Below are 22,056 nucleotides of genomic sequence, written 5' to 3' on the forward strand. Positions count from 1 at the left end.
GGGATATGGAGAAGGCTGAGGTACTCAATGACTTTTTTGCCTCAGCCTTCACTGGCAAGTGCTCGAGACACACCAGCCAAGTCACAGAAGGCAAAGGCAGGGACTGGGAGAATGCAGAACTGCCCACTGCAGGAGAAGATCAGGTTTGAGACCATCTAAGAAACCTGAAGGTGCACAAGTCCATGGGACCTAACGAGATGCATCCGCGGGTCCTGAGGGAGCTGGCGGATGAAGTTCCTAAGCCATTATCCATCATATTTGAGAAGTCATGGCAGTCCAGTGAAGTGCCCACTGGCTAGAAAAGGGAAAACCTTATTTAACTCCATTTTTAAAAAGGGAAAAAAGGAAGACCTGGGGAACTACAGGCCAGTCACTCTCACCTCTGTGCCTGGCCAGATCATGGAGCAGATCCTCCTGGAAACTATGCTAAGGCACAGGGAAAAGGAGGTGGTGATTGGTGCCAGCCCATATGGCTTCACTAAGGGCAAATTGTGCCTGACATTCAGTGGCCTTCTACAACGGGGTTACAGCATTGGTAGATAAGGGAAGAGCAACTGATGTCATCTACCTGGACATGTGCAAAGCATTTCACTCTGTCCCACATGACATTCTTGTCTCTAAATTGGAGAGATGTGGATTTGATGGATGCACCACTCGGTGGATAAGGAATTGTCTGGATGGTGGAACTCAAAGAATTGCAGTCAATGGCTCGACGTCCAAGTGGAGACCAGTGATGAGTGGCGTTCCTCAGGGCTTGGTATTGGGACCAGCACTGTTTAACATCTTTGTTGACACGGACAGTGAGATTAAGTGCACCCTCAGCAAGTTTGATGACAACACCAAGCTCTGCGGATGCCCCATCCCTGGAAGTGTTCAAGGCCAGGTTGGATGGGGCTTTGAGCAACCTGGTCTGGTGGAGGGTGTCCCTGCCCATGGCAGGGGGTTTTGAACTAGATGATCTTCAAGGTCCTTTCCAACCCAAACCATTCTGTGGTTCTATGATTAAACACAAATAAACACATTGTATTGCCTACATAGCAAAAGCCAAGAGGATATTTGCTAAGTATTCCCTAGCAGGTACTGTGGTGCCTTATTTTCTAACTCACTGCTATACTGACAGCTCAGTTTTCAAATATTAAGTCATTAAGATTTCTGTCACTTCTATCTTAGCTTTATAAGTAAATGAAGTTCAAGTCCATTCACTCCTTTAAAAAGACTAAGAATAATAAAACACATATTCTTAGGCCTTTGCCTTTTCTCTGGCTATTTGGCCAAACAATCTAATCATGGCAGAATTTTCCGGCTCCATCATTTGAATGTCAAGAATTTCATTACTGCTCCATTAACGTCTTGACTGCAAGTTTGGAAAAATCTCTCAGCACTTTGCTCTCTGTAGCAAAGAATGACTTCTCTGCTAAATTTTGGCCCACTGGCAATTTTCATTTTTGGCAGAAATCCTGTCGTCAAGCACTGAAGCAGGGAGAGGTGGGATCAGCGATGCTGCTGATTTAGCAACCGAAGGAAGCTCGTTCCCATGGCCACAAGGGGGAGAAAACCCACCGGGATTTGTGGTGCACCCAACGAAATCAATGTAACCTTTTTTTTCTTGCTACGATTTTTCAGAGACTCAGGTCCATCAATCGGAATAGTAGTCTTACTGAATTACTTATGAGAAAATGCTGCATTTTAAGTTTTTTCTAAAGTACTGTAAACCCCCCATGTAATAAAATTTTACTTAATAAATGTAAAATAATTTAATTACATAGATTATGTCCTCTTCTGTTAATATTTCATATTACTTTATTTCAAAATTAATCCTATTATTTTTAACTAGTAAGATAGAACTTGGCGTAAGTACAGAAAAAAATCGCTGTAAGTGAAAGGAGCAAATCTATTCGAAGCAACTAGACAGCATAACACATACTTACACCTTGGCCTCTAATAAACTCTGAATAAGAATATGAAAAAAAAGAAAAAGAAGCATATTTCATTTAAATGTCCACTTGATACTCAGAGAGAGTAACGTGCCCTCACATTACATTTGGAATGTAAGGACAGAAGAAATTTGGCGGGGTTCGAGTCTTGTTGGAACAGTTAATAAAAATATAATTGACATTAAATGACAATCACGTGAGCTCTTCCTGTAGTACCTTTTATGGATATTGTATCTTACATCTCTCATTCTGAGCAGACGTTCAGAATGATTTCCTCTTATATCTTCTGACATTATTTTTTCCACATGTTTACATTTATTGTGAGGAAAAAATGCAGAAAATGGGATGTACAGCACAAAGGCAAGTTCCATGGAGGAGCAATTTAACATAGAGCTCAACTGCACCTTTTTAAGTGGCAACTGATCAGATTTAAGAGTCAATATGGATTTTACCTGCAATTAGGACTAAAGCTCACTGCAACTTGCAGTCAGGCACGTAAACTTAGGGGCAGGACCAGTTTTGGGGTGGTGTGTAGGTAGCCCTCAGCTCTACTAACCAAAAAGGTAGCAGTGATGCAACAGCTAAATGTCCACTAGATGCCAGGCTTCCTTTGCGGAGCAGAGCAGTCGGGCCAGCTTTCCACATGCTTTACACAGATGGCCTCTGTGTTCGCTCTCTCACTGATGTAGCAGCGCACACAAGCTCTAGCGTTTAGCACCAAATCCCGATCCCATCCAGGTTCAATGGCAAACCCTCCGGAATTATCCCTGGTATCTCCCAGAAATTTCTGAGAGAGGGAAAACACTTTTCAGAAGGATTAACCAGTAAGAAGAATTGGGGGGTTTCCGTGACCCTCTTTTCTGTATCAGCAGAAAGCTCCCAGTGAAGAGAACAGGATGAGTTTTGTGATTGACATACTCAATCAGCAAACAAGCCTAGTTGAACAGTGGCAAGGAAGATTGCTGACTCTGCCTCCTGAGCTCCTGGTGCCATCGACAGGTAGGTGACCTCCAACCTCTGGCTGTCATCAAATAGGTCAGGCAACAGCTCAAAATATTGACTTACAGCTACATTGGGGCAATATTTGCTTACTGATTATCTTGCTTCTGTAGTTGAGAAAGGCTGCCAGAGTGCAAGCATCCCTCTGCGCGGGGGGAGCAGGGGATGACGGGCCAGTAGCTCTCCCACCACCAGCAGTGCCTGGGGCAGGGCATGCTCCATCTCACATAAGTGACCAGCCGGAGCACGAGCGTGGGGCACACCACGCTCCAGCAGAACCGCACACCTCTCCGGGAGGTCACAGCCGTTTATGGTGCAACTCCCTCACCTCACTGGCACAAATTCAAGCTTTTCTGGTGGGATTTGGGTTACCCCTAAGAAAACGGCATGGCGAGTGGAAGCTCCGATTTCTGAAGAGATCAGAGTGCTTGTTGTCTTATTAAGTGGAGGGTCCAGTGGTCTGGTTCCCTCGGCATTGGTTCAGCTCAGTAGTTGTTCACTGTGAACAGGCACCTTAATTTCGAAGAGCTGCTTGCAAGAGAAGAAAATACCTGATTTGAGGAAGGGCCTCTGCCAAGTTAGAAGATACAGTAAAATTACCTATTGCATTACCTGGAGCATTAACTACTCAAAAATGCCTACCTATATTGTTCAGAAAGCCCTTTCTTGAATTCAAAATAGGATAATGGATACAAAATCTTTCTGGAAAACAGTACAGACCAATTAATTTGAGAAAAATCGCTACCAGAAAATAATTAGAAATGCTTGCTTCCATCTAGGGTAACATAATTGCCACTCTGCAACGAACACTTCTTTCATTCATTGAAATGGGCGTTGGTGAGCAGACCAGTCTACATGTATTTGGCATTTATATCCATATTTCTCCTCTCGCACTCAGATTTTGCCTCTGGCCCTGCGGGCCCCGTGTAGCTTTATAGCTTGATTTGCAGCTCCCACGGACTCTGAGCAGAGATCCAGGCACTCGAGTGTTTTGAGAAAAATCACTGGGAGCGGAGCAGTTCTGTGCTCACCTACAAGCTCTTCCCAATAACCCTGCCATACACTACATGCTGGAAACAATTAGGGGGGATAGAATAGGGCTCTCTGCCACTTTGCCTGTCATCAGCTTCCCCGTTGAGATCAAGTTGCATAAATGTTAATGGTCCTGCCCGTCTCGTGCTGGTCATTGTCGCATCCCTAAACCCAGCAAAACTCTGCGGTATTGAGTCAGAGTCATCGCTGTATATAAAAGGATTGCGGCGGTAGGAAGCTTTGTCAGCACCACGAGCTGGGGATTTATTTCAGAACTCGATTTTCCTTCTGAGTAAAAAGGAAAACTGATACAATTGGTGACTAGTATCGCAAACAGGAAAACACGTTATTCTCTAAACACGTAGATGCACCAGCCGTTTTACACTGGGCAGGTCCTCGTAGATAAAGACATTTCTTTATTCATGTATCTCAGTGAGTGGTAAATGAGGCATGCTCACAGAAGTTATTTGGGATGGAAATGAGTCTAATTAGTCTATCCAACTTAGGAATAGCACTGTGAGGCAAGTCTGTGGAAGATGGGAGTTAACAACAGAAACAGTGGTGGAGAAACAGAGTTATGCGCTTTCTGCAGTTAAGCAGAATATTTATTTGAGGTGTCATTTGACAGAATAAACAATAGATAAGGGAACAGTTCAAGCAGCAAACATTTCTAAGAAACTAGTTTAAAAACATTCTTATTTTAATTGAAAGTTTTGTAAGTAGCCTCCTCCATATTCCTACCTCAATTTTCAACTTCATAATTTGCTGTACAGCAAATGGAGAAAGCTGCTCAGTTACTTCAGAGCTTTCTGAATGGGGCAGGGACAGATGTGCTCCAAACAAATTCTACTAATAAAAATTGGTGTCTTTTAAGGTTAGCAAGGGCGTAACAATGATTTTTAAAATTAGCTGCTAGAACATGTACATGTATTTTATATACTGACAAATCTTTTAATCTGCAAGAATCACATCTAGTAATGAATCACATTCTTGGAGTGAATAATTCAGCCCTTGACGCCAACCTCTGAGGGAGAATATTGTGGTCATGGTGTCTGAACAGTGTGGTAGCTATGGCTACCTATATAATTCTTAGCAATGGAAAAAAAAGTGACAATGACATTAAATTTAATCAGGTTCCCCTTTTCTGTGGTTCCCACTGGGATGAGCCACTAGTGTCTTGCCTTAAATATTCAAAGCCTTCAAAGTTTGCATGTGTTCATATACTGGGACAATATCCTGCTAATACAGAACAATGGATCTGTCATGTATTTCTCCTGTGAGTAGCCGTAAGTCTGAATTTAGTTAGTATAGGGTATTATGATTGCTGCTTCTTTAGCAATTGTCTTTACATTAGTCTTCACTTAGAAGGAAGAAGAGCAGTAATGAAATGTAGGCAAAAATACAATGAACTTGGCTATTTTGGTTTGGAAATATGGAGCAAAGGACTGTGTCTTCTTAAAAAGATCCAGCTTTATTTCCAGTCACACTTCATCTGATATGAATGAGCTGGTACTACATATCACATGGCTGAATACATTTGGGAAACACAACCTAACACATATTTAGGAAAGAGAGCTTAGAATCAAACTAGAGTGGTTAAATGCACAAATTCTTTGACTTTTCATTTGGTAAAATTTAATAATACTTTTTGTGTTTTGTTTACAGAGCTGTGAAAATGTGACTTTTATTCATAGTTACTAGTGCAGGAACTTTTATTTGGATTTCCTTAATCTGCAGTAGAAGTCAGTAGTGAAAAGGTTGAGACTGCCTATAAATATTTGTAAGTATTAATTTGAAGTAGATATTTTAAAACATAGTCCTTAAAAACAATTTCTTTTGTTTATTTTTAAGTGGGAAAGGAAAAAAAAGAAGGGTGTATTTTGCTATGGAGTTGGAGGTTAAAGTTTCACAGCAGGTAAACATGCCACAGTGAAAAACTGGTGCCTGTAACTCTTACAGTTAAGCACACTTAACAGAAAATTATTCCCTCATTTTGTGATTAGAAAGTGATCAGATCTGTGATGATTTCATATTCTTTTTCTGAATTTTTGGTAACTTATTTCTATTTGTCTGGCATAGTAAACCCCAGCCTGTTCTTAATACTTTCTCTGAGAATCAAAGCCACAATTTGGAAGGGTACTTAGGAAGGTGCACCTTCTCTTGCACACAAATGAGCTCTAGTAAGTCAGGGAACACATAAGCACCTGACACCCTTTCCACATGCAAACCAAAGCACTTGAGCAGAGGTGACTACCTCCGCATGCCACGTTCTTACAGTCTGTCTCATTAAATGATGTGCAAATAAGATACTTATTTGTCCGATTGGAACTCAAAGTAAAAAAATGCCACTCTTCTACAACACAGTACATAAATGAAACAGGATGTTATCCACCTTTATTTATTTTTCTAGGTTATTATATGGTCGTATATGCTACTCATGGTCTTCCTGCCTGAATGCTTCTCATAGTTATGATGTGTTCACAAGGAAAAAAAAAAAAAAAAGATGTTTCTTTCTCTTGCCCTTTCTTTCTTTCATTCAGAACAGATCAAGGACCCAGTTTTATTTTGTTTAGGTTATCTAACATTAGGAAGTTAGATACATATTGATCATGTAGCAAAAGACTACATGCTCTTCCTTTTATTTTTATATCATAGAACCCATTCTCTAGGGAAAACAAGTTCCAAAAAAGCTTGTTTGAGCCAGTGCAGTTTGCATCCTAGCTAGAAAACCCAGCAGCATGGTATGATCAGGGATATCAGTCTCACCAGCTTCAGCCCCCAAAGCTGCAGCATGCTAGGTATAGTTTAACAGTAGAAGTACACGTTCAGGTTTAATTGAAAATAACAGCATCTTTTTAGGCACAGTCTATCCCTAAGGGGTCACAGAAATGCTTGCCCAAACAGTAGCAAGAGTAGGACTGTCCGTATTTCCCAGACACGCTTGCTTTCTCCACACGGAGATTTTTTCCAGGTGGGATACAAAGACTTTGGCCTTTTGTCTAGGTTTTTACAGGCTGCCCCACTTAGCGCCAGCCTCTTGTTCTGAATGCAAATTTCACACCAGTGGCTTTTACACATGCACAGACTGATGACACAGCATGCGTGCACTAGTTACAGTTCTTCCTCAATTTAACACACACATGAAGGTCGGATGTCTCGGGCTCCCCATGGATGTGTGCTGCATAGCACATGCTTCTATTCAGGAGACCCCAGCTAAAAATGGCAAATCTGCTCAAGACTTCTGGTTACCTTTAAGGATGAAGAGAGGAATGAATTCATCCTCCTCCTCTGTTCCTCCTTGCTCATTACCCAAATATTCTTGATGATGATTGCCCAGCCCTGTTGCACAAAATACAGATTTTGGTTTTGAGACCCATCTACATTTTAATCCTGTGTTGGGTCCTGCTGTATGGCACCAATTCAGATTTTGAACAGGACTACATGAATTTAAGTTTTCAAATGTTTATAGGACTAGTAATCCAGTTTCATTTTAACATACATGTGGTGGGTTGACCCTGGCTGAGGGCCAGGTGCCCACCAGAGCCGCTCTATCACTCCCCTCTTTCATTAGACAGGGGAGAAAAGGTAAAACTTACGGGTTGAGATAAGGACAGGGAGAGATCATTCTCTAATTATCATCACGAGCAAACCAGACCGAACTTAGAGAGGGAATTCATCTTATTTATTACTAAGCAAAACAGAGCAGAGGAATGAGAAATAAAACCAAAATCTTAAAACACCTCCCCCCACCCCTCCCATCTTCCCGGGCTCAACTTCACTCCCGGCTTCAACCTCCGCCCCCCTCAGCGGCACAGGGGGACGGGGAGTGGGGGTTACGGTCAGTTCCTCACGCGGTGTTTCTGCCGCTTCTTCATCCTCAGGGGGAGGACTCATTGTTCCCCTGCTCCAGCGTGGGGTCCCTCTCACGGGAGACAGTCCTTCACGGCCTTCTCCAACGTGAGTCTCCTCCACGGGGTGCAGACCTTCAGGAGCAAACTGCTCCAGCGTGGGTCCCCCACGGGGTCACAAGTCCTGTCAGCAAACCTGCTCCTGCGTGGGCTCCTCTCTCCACGGATCCACAGGTCCTGCCAGGAGCTTGCTCCAGCGTGGGCTTCCCACGGGGCCACAGCCTCCTTCAGGTGTCTCCACCTGCTCCGGCGTGGGGTCCTCCACGGGCTGCAGGTGGAATCGCTACACCCCCTCATCCTCCCTCCATGGGCTGCAGGGGGACAGCCTGCTTCACCATGGTCTTCACCACGGGCTGCAGGGGAATCTTGCTCCGGCGCCTGGAGCACCTCCTCCCCCTCCTTCTTCACTGACCTTGGTGTCTGCAGATGTTCTTACATCTTCTCCCTCCTCTCTCTGGCTGCAAAAGCGCTCTCTAACTGTTTTTCTCTTTCTTAAATATGTTATCACAGAGGCGCTGATTGGCTTGGCCTTGGCCAGCAGCGGGTCCGTCTTGGAGCCGGCTGGCATTGGCTCTGTCAGACACAGGGGAAGCTTCTAGCAGCTTCTCACAGAAGCCACCCCTGTAGCCCCCCTGCTACCAAAACCTTGCCACGCAAAACCAACACATTCCACCCCTCGCCTCTGTGAATCACATATTTAAGAACTATCATTAAAATATACATTCAACACAAAACTTCACAAACACTAATCACATCAACAAAGAAAAAGAAAAAGAATTCCCCACACCAAAATCAAAACAACACTATCACAACACCAAACAAGAGTGGACAATCTACACACAAAATCTACCTCTAGTCCCTTCACCACTATATCACTCTCAAGTTATGTTCAGTCAATGTTTTGCCCGTTACCTCTTCCAATTACTATCCTTATCTCGATTTTCTCGTGCCCCACGTTGGGCGCCAAAAAAGACTGTGGTGGGTTGACCCTGGCTGAGGGCCAGGTGCCCACCAGAGCCGCTCTATCACTCCCCTCTTTCATTAGACAGGGGAGAAAAGGTAAAACTTACGGGTTGAGATAAGGACAGGGAGAGATCATTCTCTAATTATCATCACGAGCAAACCAGACCGAACTTAGAGAGGGAATTCATCTTATTTATTACTAAGCAAAACAGAGCAGAGGAATGAGAAATAAAACCAAAATCTTAAAACACCTCCCCCCACCCCTCCCATCTTCCCGGGCTCAACTTCACTCCCGGCTTCAACCTCCGCCCCCCTCAGCGGCACAGGGGGACGGGGAGTGGGGGTTACGGTCAGTTCCTCACGCGGTGTTTCTGCCGCTTCTTCATCCTCAGGGGGAGGACTCATTGTTCCCCTGCTCCAGCGTGGGGTCCCTCTCACGGGAGACAGTCCTTCACGGCCTTCTCCAACGTGAGTCTCCTCCACGGGGTGCAGACCTTCAGGAGCAAACTGCTCCAGCGTGGGTCCCCCACGGGGTCACAAGTCCTGTCAGCAAACCTGCTCCTGCGTGGGCTCCTCTCTCCACGGATCCACAGGTCCTGCCAGGAGCTTGCTCCAGCGTGGGCTTCCCACGGGGCCACAGCCTCCTTCAGGTGTCTCCACCTGCTCCGGCGTGGGGTCCTCCACGGGCTGCAGGTGGAATCGCTACACCCCCTCATCCTCCCTCCATGGGCTGCAGGGGGACAGCCTGCTTCACCATGGTCTTCACCACGGGCTGCAGGGGAATCTTGCTCCGGCGCCTGGAGCACCTCCTCCCCCTCCTTCTGCACTGACCTTGGTGTCTGCAGAGTTTCTTACATCTTCTCCCTCCTCTCTCTGGCTGCAAAAGCGCTCTCTAACTGTTTTTCTCTTTCTTAAATATGTTATCACAGAGGCGCTGATTGGCTTGGCCTTGGCCAGCAGCGGGTCCGTCTTGGAGCCGGCTGGCATTGGCTCTGTCAGACACAGGGGAAGCTTCTAGCAGCTTCTCACAGAAGCCACCCCTGTAGCCCCCCTGCTACCAAAACCTTGCCACGCAAAACCAACACACATACATTTTACTTAGAATTTTCCTCTAAAATAAATCAAATCAGGACCTTAGAATTATTACAAAAATTACTTCAGAGTTAAACTTCCTTTGTGCATTTAGGGAAACAATGAGGTTGCCATAATTTATTTTCTTTCTGGTTACACAATCAGATCTTAGTGCAGGGCTACTTAAAAACATAGATGTATTTTTCCAAGTAACTACATACTCTAAGGCATGGTTAAATTAAACTTTTACAAGAATACAGCTGTGAAAATGTTTAAATCATCATTTTAAAAGTATGGATACTGGGATTCATTCTTCTATAGCACGATACCTAAACTTAAATTCGATGCATGTTCTGTTTCCAGTGGATCCAAAGAATACTGCACATAGTTCACTTATCCTCATTTGACTCTTAAAATTACTTCACCGACTGTTTCATTATCATCATATTTAACTTCAAAGTCCTAACATAGGCCCAAGACTGAAATGAACATCAGTGTATGTATGTTTACACTGCAGGATCTGTACATGTCTGCGTAAATATTCAGTCCCAGTATATCAGCTTTGCTCCTTGCATTTTCACAAGGGAGGCACAAAACGGTTTAGATAAAATACCCAAAGTGCTAAACCGGGCAAACGTGATCCCCGAAAAGATAAAAGCAGATGAGATGTACCTAGAGGACCACTTCCAAAGCATATTCACAGTCTTTAAAATATTCACATCAATAAAGCCATTTAAAACCAGAAGGAAGTCTGATCATCTCAAGCTTTTGTAGAAGAGCTGTGTTACTAAAACAACATTACCAATGGATGAAAAAAAACCCAAAACATAACAAATAAACAAACAAAAAAAAACCAAGCAAAAAGAGCTTTTTGATTCAAGGCAGCTAAGAAGAGTCAAGGGATTTCATCTTGACCAAATGATCAGAGAAGATGTAGACTCAGGCAGAAATGAGAGGCTGGATCCCACCACCCCACAGTAGCTGAGGCACAGGATAATCTTATCTTGTGAGTAATACAGATTTCAGATTATGTGGTTAATGGACCACAAATTAACACTTTTGCCTTCGACTGCTAGCTCCTCCAGCCCTGTTGTAAAAAGCACGCATACCCCAGCTATCCTTTTGTGGTTTAGGTGTATTCCCTTTTTCATACAAACTCAGTCAATCACATAGTCTTATCAGAGTATGATTAAAATAACAGTTGGCCACAATTAAAAGCTCTTCCTTTGATATTCTAGGTTAACCATGGGATAAGCACCCAACTCGCTTTCTGAAGTACAAAAATACCAACCAAAAATGATGCTGCTGCAAACCGAGGCTATGCAGGCTTAAAGAAGGTGTGGGAGTTTTTATTGCTTAATTCTTTGGATCCCTGCGATAGCTCTCCAGGGGAGAGCAATGTAATAAAAAGGGTAAGCTGATACAGCCCTTTAGAATAACAATCTTCTTAATTGCTTTATGCATCTTTTCCGTGGACTCGCCTCAGGGGAGCACACCCTGTTGGCAAACAGCAGGTTCTATAATACAGGTATTAAACGGCCATTCCAAAGTGCACCAACTTGCGTGTGCAGAGCCCGGCTGATGCTTTATTGGCTCAGCGCAGGGGTGATAAGGTTATTTGTCGAGCTGCGGCGCAGTGAGGTTAGTTGTAGCTAATTCCAAAACACGTTCTTGCAAATCAGTATAAGATTAAGTGTTGGGACCACGTTAAGCCTGGGGCACAAGCTACATATCTGCAGCTCTGAACGTCCTTCTGAGCTAACAAAACTTCTGTCTGACCGGCTGCCAGGTGTGTCCCAGTTTAATATCTTGAATTCCTTCAAAATGGGGAATAGTTTTCCTGGGATGCTGAGGACCACGGTGATACCGTCGTTGTCACAAGCTGAAACATACGGCATGACATCTTTAGTGCCCTCTTTTTGGGTAGGATTTGGTGACAAGCAAATATTATACCTTTGTCATTATGACAAAGACGCACTGTTCTTCCCATTGCGCTGAAGTAAACCAGCTAAGTCGGCGCAGTTGGGTTTCAGATTCCAGGGGACAGCGAGTCTCACTTAGGAGAAACTGCTTTTTATTTCATAGACTGACCGACAGGGACAAAATCAGTCAGGGACACATCAATTCAGTGTCTGTTTTGTTTTTCCAGCATTTGCAAATTGGCCTGTAAACTCCGCCTGCTTCCGAAGCTGGTCACTCCAGAGCTTCTGGGATGCATAGCTTTCCTTGGTCTCATAACATATCAAAGCTTGCCATTATGGTATGAGGAATTTTCAGCTGTAGTATTTAAATTAAGAGAATCTGTGACAAGTCCAGGAACACCTGAATTGTTTATGAACAAGTAACATCGTCAGATTAATCGAGGATCAAAGAGGAGAGGTAACTATAATATATAGTGATTAGAAGTGGTATTACAGGCTAAGGATAATCTGATACGGTTGAAATGCTGGTTTATACAGTTTGCACGGATGCCACAAACACAAATTTACAAAAACCATGCTGTAAAATATGAACACCCCTGGCCTTCAGAAGAATAACCGCAAGAGTATGGTCCTTTTGAAAGAGGTCACTGGCAAATTAAGACTCTCGCATGTACTTTTTCCCAGTGTGACTTTATACTGCAAGCCACTGAGTAAAACTCCTAACTTCTGGGCTTAGCATAACAACTGACTAGATGACGAATAGCTGGAATACATTTGCACTGCTCACTCCTCCCGTGACCCTGCAGGACTAAGGCAGCTCTGACAGGAGGAGTGGATTCTGCACTGCGCTGGTGGGCAGCTGCCTGCCGCGTCCCGCTTCCTCAGCCTTCCACTAAGCCGGTTTTAAAGGGAAGGAGGAAAAGGTCTTCCCTTTTCAGGATGGGTCCTTGTGAGACTGAAGGCAGCATTTCTTTCATTCTCATTGAGACTGAGAAAGAATTTCATGGGGGCTTCTCTCCGGCTTTGGGAGAAAGTCTACTTGGAATTACTACTTAAGATGATCTAAGCAGGATCTGTTTCTGCGTAGGCGGCAGAAAAAGCTATTCCCATTGCTCTTAGAGGCCAGAAAGAACCCGATAAACATCTTCAATTTCCGGTGAAGGACAGAGACTGAGTAATGAAAGAACCCTTCCTTAATTCTTGCAAATATTTTATGCCTCAGCATGTATGCCACTTGAATTCTAAAAGATTTTTGCAGCTTTCTTAATTTGCTTCCTTGTACCGTAGTTCACTATCAAATGTTATGTATGTTCTTTGCCTCTAAATTTATTTTATTTACACCTAATATACTTACAAGAGCAAATTTAGTTGAGGAACAGGGAAAAATTCTCTTAGTAAGGATAAATAGAGAAAAATATCTTGCTAGGTGAGGTAGGCTGCTAAAAATTTCACCAAGGGCTCACCAAACAACATAAGGACATCTTTTTCTTATAAGAGCTTGCTGGTTTGCAAGTACTTTCATCTATGTTCCTTTATGTCACTATACATTACATAAAAATATAAGTATGTGTGTATTTCCTATATCTGCTCTATTCCTCTATCGTGTTGATACTGTGATAGAGCAGACACCCCCAGACAAATAGTGTATTATTTCTCACATCATGCCCATTACAGCATTTGAACCTGCAACTTTGAAAAAGAGTGGCACGCGGCAACGCGGGCATACAGTGAATCTGCATCAGTCAGGCAAAATTACTAATCTGAGGATTTTTGTTGTTTGTTAAAATGCACTGCCTCTCTCTGACCCAGCTCAGTGCTATTTGCTTTTGTGCCAAGTCAGGGAAATTCTTCCCAGTAAATAATAAATATTTAGTGAGCCTCCTATAGATTTGATATGTCAACTTCTAGGTGATTGAACATTTTGAAATGGAACACAAAAGAAGCAGTTTGGTTGTTCCCTTAATAAAATTATGTGTTTTAAAAGACTGCTTGGATCACCAAAAAATGGCAACAGGGAGCCTGTAACTTTCTTGAAGTTTCTTCTGGTGGCTTTCAACGTTTTTACGTCCGAAAGAGTTTCCCAAATTGCGCAGATTAACGTGAGAAATCCTGCAGCTGAGTTGCTCTGTTTGCACAAACCCTGGAGAAGCAGGGGCACCTGACTCCTGCCCGCTGCAGACATTGATGGATGTCCCCGAGCAGCGCCGGGTTCAAGTGCTGGGATTCCTGGCGCACAGACCACGCATCTCTCTTCTCTCAGATGCCGTATCAAGAGCTAATGTGGCGACAAGGCGCGCCAATCCCTAAGGTTCAGTGTCTGGTAGTTAGACTCATTACAATTAGTCAACTTGATATATTGTTTACAATTTACACCAAACAAGCTTGGGGCTAATTATGACTTAGCTAGTTTGTCTCTTTGATGTCAAGAACCTCTGCAGGAGGCCCAGCTAGTGAACAGCAACTACGTTTAGTCTCAAGCTCAGGTACAGACAATCAACATGGTCTTCAAATTCAATTGTAGCCATGCAAAGTCCTCAGACACTAACAATTGTATTAGTGCAGCTAATAAACTTGCTGCAAATAGATTTATTTTTACATCCCCTTAAAACACCTGCTATCCAGGAAAGCAGCAATTAAGAAAAACACCCCACAGCTGTGAATTTCAGCCATTGCTTAGTGCATTCAGACACAGCAAGACTTCATCCACACAAAATGCAATGAGAGAGTCGCAAATATTGCTTCATTGCACTGAAATTTATGGATTGCATTTCTGGTTAAAGTTGCATTGTTGTGAAAGCTATAGAATGAAAGACAGATTGTTTGACCTTTTCACGTAGAAATCTAGGTTTACTCTACCTTTGTGTTGCTAAAATACTATTGCATGAATGAAAGCTATGCGATCATTTCAAATCACATAAATGAATTAGTAAAGCTTTAAAGGGAGAAACTCCATCTAGTCAGAAGTGAAATAAGAAAATTAAAGGTTTCCAACAGAACATAGCGCTCCTTCCCTCGATGCGCACTGCAAGTCACAAAAATCCCCTTTGCCAAGGACACCACCGCCAGACCATTGACCTTGACTCCCACTCTCACCTTTGGCACTGGGCACATAACTCAGGCTAGAACCAATTATCCCACCAGCATGCCCACGCTGGCAAGAAACATTGCAGTAAGGGAAGTCTAGCATCATATAAGCTCTCTTAACAACTCCTAGATCAACTTTGTAAATTTTGTAGCTACAAATTTGGGGGGTTTTTTGCCTTTCCTTTTTGCAGCTCAGCATAGGAAAAAAGTTTCATACTACTTTTGACTCAGCAGCAGTAATAAAGAACCTGCAGCGAGGTTTTTGCTGACAACTATGATGGTGAATCACGAGACAAAATAGCATTCCCTTTGTTCTTGTATATTTGGATGGAGTCTGCCCAGTGTCTTACAGAAGTCAAAATGTACCTCTACTCCCACAGTAAAGGGATGTGCTGGAGCATGAGTGTATTCACTAATTTGTGGTTTACAGCTCTAACTACACTAGGAATATAGGCAACATCTTAAGACTATAATCAGAATTTTTATTTTCACACTTAATCTTACCGAATCAGTTTTGAAAGATCCCAGCCTTGGCCTAAAAGATTGTCACCTTTGGGTAACAGCTGTCGCCAGTTAGGGGGGTGGGGGGAGAGAATTCAGTGGGAAAAGTCTTGTATCTCTCCCTGAAAAGTTAAGTGAAAACCAACAGCTTAGGATTTCCCAGTAAACTCTACCCTGTTCCTGAACAGTAATTTTATCAATTAGTAAATAAGTATTTTTTTAAAATTGAAAGATGGGTGAAAACAGGTGTTAGAAACAAAACTCTGAGTAGTTTGAGTTTTATAGTAAGTTCCCAGCCACCTTATATTCTCTTCCCCCTCTCTGTATTTTTCTGTAATCACAGCAAATTTTGTCTAGCTATTGAAGCAAAATGAAGTTAATGGATGGAAAAAAAAAAAATTGTGGTCATGAAAACATTAAAATAAAGAGCAGGTAGGCAGACAAGATGATGCCTCTAAATGCCACTTTCCTCGTCTGCCTCAAAAAACCCCACTTGTGAGTAGCACTGATGAGGGAGAATCTCAGGTAAAGTCTCTGAAAAAAATACTATGCCCAAAGCAAAATCAACCCAATTTTGCAGACCTTATTTTTAAACGCTATTTCAGTTGCGGATTTATTCCTTCGTGTGTTAAGAGAAGACAGATGCCCCAAACTCGCAGTCTGCAATTGGATGCAAACTTTTACCACCATTTTAGATAGCCAGCTTATCTACAGAGATGGGAATTAACAGTGACTTTCAGACCCACAGTTTGCATTGACCCATCTCCGCTACACAGAGACACCTGCAAATTGAAACACCAACATCTGAGATAGTTGTAACCAGCTGTCTCATGAGACTTCAGCATTAAAAAAAAAAAAAAAAAAAAAAAGAAAAAAAGAAAAAAGGGAACTTTCTACTGGATCCCTTTAGGAAATAGCACACCAGGTCAAATTTTTCACAGGGACCAAACTGAAGTCCCCCTGAAACATCATGTGCATAGCTGAGAAGATAACTGCGGTCGCAGCAGTTATTTTTAATATTCAAAGAAATGTAATGGAAAGTTTACTAGTTGTAGATGGGATTTGCTGTTTCTTTTGAAGCTTAGGGACCATTGTTTTGCAGCTATGGCTGCTGTTATCTGCTATATTTATTCCACTTGAAAATCTCTGACCTCTACATTCCCTGTGTCATAAAATGAACAAAGCAGTGAAAATTGATTAATAAAAGTCTTCAAGTCTACTAGCAAAGCAGTTAGAAGCATCAGGAATTTGTATGAGTTGAGGAGTATGTCCTCTAAGACTGAACACCTCTTCCTTCTAGTCTTTTGACCCACAGGAACCTGCTCCTCCTTCCCTCCACTGAGTAAATTCACCTGGCCAGCTGGTAGCAAAATTGTATTTCCACCTCTCCAACGATAGAAGGATAAAGTTAAAGCAATGTTGTAATGCCTTTATAACATGAAAACCAGTGGTGAATCTGAACCACCTGAGTTCTGTCTCTGCAGGACAATGATAAATGTCCACTTGAAGTGCAAAGATCAAGTGCTGGGAGAGCAAGGTCAGATGCTTTACATGACATCTAATGTGACTGTCATTTCTCAGGCTCGGTAGCCGATGGAAACGTGGCGACAGGATGAACCAATCACTAAAGTACCATGTCTGGCATTTAAATAGAGTGCAGTAATTCCAGCAGTGCCAAATGATTAGAGATCTAATTGCCATTGTCTAATGAATTCCTCTGTGGTGTGTATGTTCAAAAAAGCGTTAAGCCAAGTATGGCAAGGTACTCTCACTAAAAATGCATTTTTAAGAGATTAAGTTCTGGGTTTTTACTCCTAAATAGTCTCATGAATTAATAAAAGGTTCTGTACAGGCATATCTATAAATAATGGATGACCATTTTGCCGTTTTATTGGGAATTACTTTTCTATAGGTTCTAACATTTGGCTCTAGGGAAATACTGTTGTCTGTATTGAATATCCCTCCAAGATCATGAGAATTATACAATTCAATTTTTTTGTTTTAAAAATCAGTATCAATTTCTTTTCTTTGAAGACCATATCACCTTATGATTGTTTCAATGTACTACTGACAGATGCGAGATATAAAGCATTGATTAAAGCAGTGGAAAATATAATTTATTGGGAGACTGAAGGCCTCCATGTATGCCAGCTAAGGTGACTTGATCACATTCTTAAATATCTCCAGGTGAAAAGAAATTTGGTAACAGATTGCTCTTCAGCTGATTTAACTCAAGCCATTACACCATCCAATGGTGTCATATAACAAGTGTAACTTGGGTAAACTCATCCACAAAATTAGATGGCCCTTCTAAAAATGGGATAGCAGTTAACCAGTCACACAGTTCCCAAAGACTGTCAAGACCTTTCTGTTCCTGATAATATCTAAATACAAAGAGAATTTTTTTTTTTTTCTAGAAAGGCACGTTCTGTTTCTAAGAAATACAAAGTCAGGCAGTCCAATGGCCTGCATGACACCAAGGAAACCCTCAGGCTGCGGCAGCATGATTCCCATCTGCCTGCGTAACCTAAACATTTCCATTTGGATCCAGATTTTGACACTTGCCTGTGCTGCCTCCCCTTACAAAAAAAGAGGCTTTTCTCTAGAATCCTGATTTTTATTCATTCCTATTCCTGAAAAACCTTAAAAATCATGCAGATAAATGAAAGTCTCGTCAGCTGAACATCTGCTGATGTGGGGTTTTATCTGCCACCAAAGTCTGCCTTCTTCATAAATGGGGATGTCTCCTAAATGCCTCTCCACTTCGCTTTCTGATCTCCTCCTAAAGGTCAGATCAAAGTGAACAAATGTAGGCAGATAAAGTTGAATGCAAAGGGGTCTGAGCTTTTTTTCAGATCCAGTGATTGACAGCTAAGGCCTTGCACAGTGACAGTGTCACTTGAGAGACCCTACACTTTTTTTCCCAGGTTTTCTGCAGTCTCTGGTGTCACAGGGGGACAGCCCCCTGTGGTAATGCCAGGCTCCTCACTGTCAGGGTCTAAGACCTGGACTAATTCATTGCGGTGCAGTTTAATTAAACTGCACCGGAGTTGTTTCCCTGGTAAAATAAGTGTGGGAAGAGAATGTGTGTCAAAAGAGACATGCCTCTTACTGTGTGTGCTTTATTGTTACACCACAGCTAATATATTGTGGGAATTCCCATGGAGTCAATGATAAACTATATTATCAAGCCCCATAAAATAGGCATTCTACTAGTGAGAGTTACTGTAGCCCACAATTCCATTAATCCTCCTAATTTATTATATTATAGCTGTATGTGAGGTCTCATAAATTTATTACACCCCTTTCATCTTGATAAAAATGCTTGTTTCTCCTCTCAAATAAAAACTCTTATTATTTGTTGTGTCTGTCTCTAAAAAATAAATGTATCAGCCACTTGCAAGAAAATATAATTATTGGCTGAGAAATGTAAACTGCACTTGACATGTCTTCTGCCATAAAATTAAAGAATTTTATTAAACCTTGCTTTCTGAGTACAAACACCACTATATGAAGGCCCATTGAATTTTTATTTGCTTTTGTTTTAGAGCATCGCATTCTCTTTTTTTATATATATATATATCTTTACAAGGTTTTTTAATTTAAAGCCACACAACCTGCATCTGTCAGCTTTGCCTTTTATGAAGAAGGGAATTTTTGAGACTCTGCATTACGTGTCTCTTGGAAATTGATCTGGGTGGCAAATGAAGTCATGCCCTCTTTTAGGGCATTTCACATGAGTAAAATATTTGACAATGGGTTACATTGCAGTAATCTGTACTAAAACATTTTATGTATGCTAATATATGTGCTACGTTAGGTAAGTCTATGTGATGAAAATAGCAAACTTCTTCCCTGGCGCTTGGATCCCTGAAGGGGATGCAAAGTGGCCTCTATCTTTCACTGAGACCTACTGGGTGGAAGAGAAATCTTGCTTCAGGGACAGTCTAAAGAGGGGAAGAAATCCCCCATCAGGGTTCAAAGCAAAATATGATCTTGATTTAGCCGAGATTCACAACGAACAATGTCAGCCATGGTTGGGGATCACAGGAAGGGCCATGACAATTCAGCCCAAGGGCCCCTCTAGGCCAGTGTCTGGTGATGGCCAGAGGTAGGTGCCTGAGAAAAGGACTAAGTATGACATACTTTCCCCAGCTACTGTCTCAGCCTCAGACTGCTTTCAGCTCAGACAATTTCTTGAGAAGAGTAACATGGTTTGTCTTATTTACTAATCCTCCATGGATCTGTCTTTCAAACATTTCTCTGTTCTCCCCTTGAACTCCTGTAAACTTGTAAAATCCACAACATCATTTAGGAAGGAGTTCCATGCAGCTACTTCACGTTGAGGTGAAGAAACCATCTCCTTGCATTCATTTTGACCCTGGCTCTTCCTCACATCATCTGACAGTTCTACATTTTGTATTAGATGAAGCAACAAACGGCACACCCCTGCACATTCTATGTTGCTCCTTATTTTCATGTTCTCGACTGTTCTCCCACGAAGTCCCCTCTGTTGCAAGCTGAGGAGTCCAAGCCTGCACAGTCATTCTTTGCGCAGAAGCCATGCCTTAGTCACCTACATTTTAAGAGGAGGATTTACTCACCCTCCTTTATCTTTCTTCCTTTTTGAATTCTACTCCCAGCTATCAAGGTATATGATAAGCTTTGTTATGGAGACCACCTACTAATCCAGCTCTCCTTGCAAGTAGAGTACAAGAAAAGTGCTTATCCAGAGCAGCCAAAATACATCAGCTTTATCAGTGGATAATATCTCCTCCTACTCCTTGCAAGAAATAAGGCTCCCAGGTTGGTCAATATTCATGCCCTTATTACTGCAGCGGTGTTTTTTCCCTGTGTACTTGATGCTTTGCACAGTCTTTGTTCCAAGACATGCACTGCTGTGGTTGAAGACTTTTGTCAATAACTTACTGAAAGAATCGCTCCATTTGTCCTCATCAGACCTTAGACTTACATTAAAATACAAAGGAGGAGCATTTAATAACTACATTTAATACCTGTTAAAAGCTAAGAAACTCTGCAGAAATGGGGGCACTTAAATCACATTAAAGGTACTCAAAGCTGGAAGGTCTTTGTGAGGGGCTTGCAGGATCAGTGCATTAAACTGGCTCAGACTACTCCAGCAGGTCCCAGGCTTTCTGCCACAGTAGTCAGGAATAAGCTGAAGCTCACTTCACCTGAAGCAGAGGGAGCCAGTGCTCTTAATAATTCTCAACACTGGAAATACCTACCACCACCTACCAGTACAGCCCGCAGCGTTCACTATCTGTAAACATAGTACCAATATCTGGTTCCAAATCCTGATGAATGGGTTTGAAGCACAAGAAAACAATGCTGAAATCCTACCGAATAGGAAACTGCCAATACTCGAGACAGGGTTGTCCGAATGAATCAATGTAAGTCTCCCCTATGCCACGTTAGGACAAATGTTGAAACTATCATGTCACTTAGATCTGTAAATTGCGGAAAGTTGCTAGTGTTAAAGATTACTTTTAAACATAAAGAAAAAGGCTGAGGGAAAAATTTTGAAGTGTTGTGATACAGTCTTAAAAGAATAAGGAGGAAGGGTAAAAAGGCTGACAAATGCTCTAGGTGTAATTAACTACAATTCAAGAAGTGAACGTGAAGCAAAATTATTTCATTGGAACCTGGCAGGAAAAAAAAGTATTGTTTTCCTAACAGCCTGAAAAATAATGACTGACAGGCATTTGCTAAGCATGCCTTTGGAGAAGAAAAGGATAGATTTAAAGCTACATTGAGAGCGTAACATCACAAGCCCAGGTAATTAGCAAAAAGAGAAACAATGCTAAGAGGACAGTACCTAGTATCCATGCTGGTGCTTACCCAGGCTATATACCTGGGGAGTGAGAGGTGAAAAAACTCCTATTCTCCAAAACAGTTGATATGCTTTGTCACTATGGGGGGGGGGGGGGGGGGGGGGGGGGGGGGGGGAGATAAACAACATTCCTCCTCAAGCTATTTAGAGTAACCTGATGAGAGTCACTCTCTATAAATCTGTATGAAAATCCTCAACGTGGTATATGCGAGTCCAAGAGAGGACTCACCCATTTCTGGGTTGATCTGTACTACAGAGTGTGTTCGGACAATGCTACTAAAACTAAGAGAACAGGATTTTCTTGGGAGTGACAGAGATGAGAGTCTGCTCCATACCTTAAAATCTGCCTCTCTCCACAGCAGCTTCCTAACTGGACCAGGATGGAATACTGGACTCTTAGCTGCCTTGAAATAACATCATGTTTGGTAGGGAATGAGCTCCCACTCGTGTCGCCTGCTGGTGGGGCCAGTTTTAGACTGTTTTGTGTCTAAGCTTCTGATCTCATAACAGCAGAAAGAACTTTTAGATATTAAACCAAGTATGTGCCTTGAAAACCAAGAACATGTTGTTAGTTCAACATTGAAACTCTTTGTCTGCATTTACTGTGACTACTTCTGAAACCACATTGAGATCTACCTTACACAGCTGCATTAGGCACCACAAGATAGAAAAATAGTTCTGTAAACCTGAAGTAGGTCATAGGCTGGCTGTGCCGTGAAATGTGATACTACGTTGGCTGTCTATCAATCAACTGTGGTGTTAAAATTTCAACAAAAACTGTGAGGCTG

The sequence above is a fragment of the Balearica regulorum genome, chromosome 4 (assembly GCF_011004875.1).
Source record: "Balearica regulorum gibbericeps isolate bBalReg1 chromosome 4, bBalReg1.pri, whole genome shotgun sequence".
Classification (NCBI taxonomy): Eukaryota; Metazoa; Chordata; class Aves; order Gruiformes; family Gruidae; genus Balearica; species Balearica regulorum.